The sequence below is a fragment of the Anas platyrhynchos genome, chromosome 10 (genome assembly GCF_047663525.1).
Source record: "Anas platyrhynchos isolate ZD024472 breed Pekin duck chromosome 10, IASCAAS_PekinDuck_T2T, whole genome shotgun sequence".
In the NCBI taxonomy this organism is placed as follows: Eukaryota; Metazoa; Chordata; class Aves; order Anseriformes; family Anatidae; genus Anas; species Anas platyrhynchos.
This window is the reverse complement of record NC_092596.1, coordinates 13,491,657-13,497,656: the sequence shown is the minus strand read 5'-3', so window position 1 is coordinate 13,497,656 and position 6,000 is coordinate 13,491,657. Positions and strand designations below refer to the sequence as shown.

The following is a 6,000-nucleotide window of genomic DNA, read 5'->3' as shown; positions in this document are numbered from 1 at the left end:
TTTAGATGTATACAGCCACATGCTAAGTGGCCAAATACCTTTATTTTCTTGATCGTAAATATTTAACCACTATGAAACTTTCCTCACTTCAATTTTCATGCAAATATTTACTTTGAGAAAAATCTGTGGGCGGAATCCTAGCTGACAATGCAGTAAGATTCCACAGCTTTAAGACAGGATCACATTAGGACAGAGGTCTTCCCATAAACATCCAGTTAAGTCCTTGGTGACTCTTTCCTGTGTCAGTTTTGAGATACAACCCGTTAACTTTCAGAAGCTTTTTCTTCATTAATACTAAAAACCTCTAGCAAGTGAAGTGAGGTTTCCAGTTTAAACACAGTTGGTCTGAGGTCACAAATTGGCTCTACAACCTTTAAGAAATGTGTCATAGCAGTTACAGGAACTCTATATATGCATTACTACAGTGGTTGCCTGAGTTACAGCAGCATTTTGACATGACAACTGGTGATACATGCATGTTGTTTCAGCACTAGATCAAGTGCAGTCATGCTAGCTAAATATAGGAGGGAGAACAAACACTTCTAAGTTCTGACCTGGTCATTTTCGTAATTGTTTTGCAGGTTACTCAGTGTCAGAGAACCAAGTACCACAATTAAAGAAATGCACAATTTTTACAGACCTAAATAGGACAGCGTGACGACCATCAGCACAAGTTAACTTCTATAAAGTTCTTAACTACATTATAAAGAAACAAAACCAGGAGGAATTTTTTATTAAAACACAGAAAGGAAGAAAACTCAGTAGTGGAAAATTTCAACTGCTTTTTCAATAGCATTTGTCACAGATATTTGTATATGCATTAATACATTTTAATAAGGATTTATTAATATTCTAGAATAATTGGACACATCAAGACAAGTATTTAATTGATTTGTAAATCTACGCATCTATCTGAAGATCTCAGAATACATCTGGTGTTGTTCCAAAACTAATTGCAGTCTACAAACTATAAGACTATTTATTTTTACAGAAAATTAGTCATTTTGCACACACTATTGAGAGGCATGTGAGACAGCTTGGCATAATGAAAGCCAGAGGTCTGACAGTTTTATACTCGTAGCTATGAGCATATACATTATGTTCCAGATATATCTGAAATTGTTAATATTCTGTAGCTATTCATATTAACGTGCAGGTGAGCTAAATCATGTCTTTTTTCTATGATTTTAATCTTTTGTCCTTGAGCTAGAAAAAGCTCTCCTTTCTCTAGAATATAGGCATATTTTGCTTGCATTTAAAGAATTTTTCTAATGACAGTTTTCCCAAGTAATTTTTTCTTGCTCAAAGTGAAAGTCATGCAACCATAGTTATCAATCGCAATAAAAAGTCAGATAATAAGCTATAAGCTATTAATATAACAAATAAGCTATATTTTTAGATCCAGCAGAAAAGATAAATCCTTTCTAACACAGTTTTTGTTTTCTGCCTGTAATAATTTCCTGTATTTACTTATGAATAGGGACAAAAATAATGTGTAGAATAGTTAGGTTGATGCCTATGAAATTAAGACAGAGAATAAATTTCCAGTAACACACTGTAAAAAACTCACCAAACCGCCCATCATAAAACCCTAAATACATCTCTACCTTCTGTCCAGTTATAAAAAGTGGCTAGGAATTTTAGCTCAATTTTATTGTCTGGGAGCCAAAGGACTTTCACCCTTTGCATTGGTATTCTAGATTTCAGCTGCTGAACTTTTAAAAGAAGCATGCCTTTGCCTTGATGAAACCCAGAGGGCAATAAAAGCATCAGATCTTTGTCAAAAGAGAAAGGTAAATCAAAAAACAGTAGATCAAATTCCAATGTTGTTTATCGTGTGTACAATCCGTTGCCCAGGTAAAAGAAACAGGACAGGAGCAGATATCTGCCAAACCTCCTCATAGCACTTTCCATGCCTACCCCGAGATTTAGATGCATGTCACAGTGCTGGCAGACTCTGCCTGGCTATCAGTAAGTTATGTACACTGCAGATAACCTATTTCATGAAAATATTATAGATAAGAGCTTCTATGTATTATTTCCTTTCATAGATGCAATCACAAAGTAATTAGTAGCAACAGTTCTCAGATTAACAATATTTAGATAATGTTAAAATAAAACAGACATGCCTAATACTCTCAGGAATTTATTTATTCACATAACATTGTTGCTAAATAAGTTAATTTACAGCACTTATATACTCCTAGGAGACAGTTCTGGAAACAACTAGAAGCAACAGCTGTAACTTTGTTACACATCTCAAAGTCACCACCATCAGCTGCGTTCTAACAACTCAGACTAACACAGCTTTTAATCAATTAATTACTTATTTTGTCATGACTACAGGTACAGCTGCGAGGCAACAAAGCCTCAGGTTCCCCACCAGAGGTGCTCCCACCACATGGACCCAACTGTCTGTGGTGCAGGGCAGGCCTTGCACTTCCTGTCTCACTACAGCTAGAGGGAGAAGCTCCTGGGCTCCCACTGCACAGTAAAGAAAAAACTGTAGAGCATTACCTTAAAAACAGGAGAAAGAAGGGCTTCTCCATCTCCTTATCCTGCTACTGAAGCACTAAGACACTCTGAGAGTGACCTTCACCCTTCTAAGAGCTGATCACTGTTCTCTCCCCACCCTTATGAGGGCCAGGCTTGCCCTCCACCACAGGTGGCACTGGGCCTTCTGAACACGGGTGCAGGGGATAAAGAGCCTGTTTTTCCTCCTCATAGGAAATAACTTGACTCTTCAGCTAGCAGGCTACTAAAGAGAGAACTGTGTAGTGGCAAAGGAGCTGCTGGGCTATGAAGGTCTACAAGCTGAATCTGCAGGAGGATCGCAGTACGGCAGGAGCCTGGGGTGTGCAGGTAAGTCCTGTGGCTGTCTTAGGAGTGGGTTGGTCATCTCCATGTCTCCCTAGAGCACATAAAGGGAAAAAAACTAACAGTTTACTGCTCTGTTTGGCTTGGTGAGTTGGGTTAGGAGGTGAATAGTAAAGCAGGATGACTTGGAATGTATCTATAACTTAATTAAGGACAGAAGCGTAGGGGGATTATGAGGTTTAATCTTGTTTTGCTCTGAGGACTCCCTAAAGTATCAAATGAGAAGGTTAAGGACATACATTTGAGAAATGGGCTCTCTAATATGCTTGCTATTAGCACTGGATAAGTTGCTTTCTCTCATTTTCTTATTTAGTGTGCAACTTGAAGTGGGGTCAAATTAAAGTGATTAACTAATGCTTTGTAGACTTTTATTAGGAACACCTGTTCTACACAACTTTCTGGTATAGGCATGTGCTTTTGAGACAAGCCAGTTTAATATTGTAATTCATTATACATTGTAGGCTATGTTGTCTATAATATCTACCAATAACTTTAAAAAATATGTGTGTATATATATATTTGAACTTATTTAAAGTTTATTATTTGATGGTGCTCAATTTCCTTTGTTTGCTTTTGAAGACTACTTGAGTGACTACTTGAAGTACTTAAGTTTATTAGCGTAGATCTTTTAGAAAGTGTCTTAGACAGACAAGAGTTTCCCAAAGCAAAACTTAAACAAACATTCATTCTGTAAGCATTTTTCCATATATCTAATTGGTTTGTAGACAACATACACTTTGAGACTAGTAACAATGAGGTAAGAAACCTATATTTTCTAAAGGTTATAGGCAACTATGGCACTGTAGAGCTGTTTGTATGGTAAATGCAAATATCACTTATAGAAATAAATCTGCTTGTGCGTTTGTAACAAGTGAGGGAAAAAGCCCTACATTTCAAATAAATTATTCGTGGTGGGTGATTCAATCTAACTGATGTTAATTTGACCTTGACTTGATTTTATTGTGATGTAGAGAAATTATTCCTGTGCTCCCTACAAACGTGTTAGGGCTTGGAAATGTCACTACTCCAGCTTCCTCTCTGAACTCTTCTCTGTCATTGCTATTTAAAGAGAGACTGTAACAGGTATTCAGGAGAACATTTACATCTATTTTGCATAAAAACAAAATACCTTAATTCCCCCATTAGTATGGGAACCATGTTTCTTGTACTGGTTGTGATTTTTCTATTTTTGAAGCTAGTGGAAATTGTAATTTAGGAAGTAGTCTCATACGCTACGTGGAATGTAGTTAAACTGTATCATTACCCTCATTCATTAAAGTGTCTATATTTTATCTTGTCTTTGACCCTCCATCCGCATCTTATTTCTGAGATAAGCACTGTATGCTTTGCATAACACATCACATAAGCAAGAGGTCTTTCATTTTAAACAGCTTAATGCAGCTGTTGGTTTTACCGTACAAACCAGAGCAAATGTGCAAAAATGGTTATATTGATCTTTTATTTTCTAATTTCATTTTTTCTTTATCAGGGCAACATTGTCTGCATTAAATGTTATTAGTGTGATACCTGTGGTTTTTTTTTTTTTTAGAAGGGATTTCAGCAGTCAGACATCTTGTTTATGATGCACTGTTTAAGAGTCTTGTTTATAGTTGCTTGTATCGATAAGGCGTCTTATACATGTTGATTTTCAGAACATACAATTTATGTTATGTCTGAACTACATCTTGAACTAATACTTGACCTGTATTTGTGCTGTATGGATAACTCCTGATGAAATTTTAATTCATTTTCTCCATGTTTTTGACATTGTGCCCCATTGTTACCGGTATGGATGATTGCAAAATATTCTGTTTTGGAATTCTGGAGTTCTGCCTTACAATTCTGTTATCTGATTGAGCTATTTATTTTTCAAAAATCTGATGGGTTTTCAAATACTAAATGCTATGTGAGTGCCAGAATAAATATCATACCTTCTTAAATGATTTCTGTAAAATGTGTAAATGTTAGTATATGTTATGCTATGTTATTTATATTCAGACGAAAGTTCTCTGTAATGAACAAAGCAATGCTTCATCTTTTATAAGATTTTCATAGTTACTAAAAAAACTATCAGTTGCATCCCAATCACTTGTAACTCTAAGTACAGAATATGTAATTTAGGATAGTAGCTTTCGCTATTATACTTAAAATATTTATGTTGATTTCTTGGCATTATTATATATATGAAAAGGAAGCCATTATCTTTCTAATACTTTCCCTTAAGCTTTCCTCTATTAGTCTTCTGTTATATTGTAGAATTTCTTATTTTGATCCGATTGGTGAGATTCCAGGTGCCAGACTCTATGTGGAGGCATACAATCTTATTCTACTTGACAATCACAATAAAGTTGAATTTCTGGGCTGTGTCACTCACTAGAGAACACAAACAAGAAATTATAAGGCTAACATTGCTTACATGCTCTTCCTTGTACTTGGTTTTGTGCGTTCATACCTTCAATTATGAAACAACAACTGAGTCTCATATGCCAACTACCCTCTGTTTCTCTGATGTGTCTCCAGCAGCTCTAGTTCTAAGTATTAATGGTGCAACTAATTGAATGAATTGCTTTAAGTTCAGGTAGTAAAAAATTTTGTCACTGTCGTGCAGCTAAAACTCAAAAGTTTGGTCAGACTCTGCTCTTATCTTTTTCAATAACTAACACAGATGTTACTGAGGACAGAATTATCCTATCTGTGGGAGGCTTATTAATAGTAATGTTAGGAGTAATTTTGAAATTTCTTATCAAACAAACTGGGTGTAGTGTTCTGCTATTATTATTAGTTATTAACATAAAAATAAATTGTATTATAGTATTTGAGTTATAAGTCTTCATTTATTCCTACTTAGCTTATAGTTGGAATGAACTCAGTAAAATTTCCTGTATTAATTTATTGCTACTGCTTAAACACAAAGTGAGTTACAGCTGAACATTACCAGAAAATTACTGATCTAATCAGGCATACTGTGCAAGTTGCAGTCACTCGTGTTGAGGAGTAATGAATACAGAATGAAATTGGAAAACAGTTCAGGGGAATTTTGGGAGAAAGGAAACTTTGTCATATTAAAAGTTTTGTCATAGCAAAAAGGTGTCAGTGAATGAAACAGAATTTAGAGGGAAATAT

At 35.4% G+C, this 6,000-nt stretch overlaps 1 long non-coding RNA gene across 7 annotated transcripts in view; it reads left to right on the top strand.

Moving 5' to 3' along the window:
• The first annotated feature begins 2,344 nt into the window (after positions 1-2,344).
• Positions 2,345-6,000, top strand: part of LOC110352364 (uncharacterized) — a 285,853-nt gene continuing 282,197 nt past the window's right edge. For 6 of the 7 annotated variants that reach the window (XR_005268230.2, XR_011811705.1, XR_005268233.2 and 3 more), the window contains exon 1: positions 2,728-2,862. This is a non-coding gene — a long non-coding RNA (uncharacterized lncRNA). Of the gene's footprint in view, positions 2,492-2,727; positions 2,863-6,000 lie in introns of those variants that run through there. The other variant, XR_005268234.2, reaches the window with a different exon arrangement.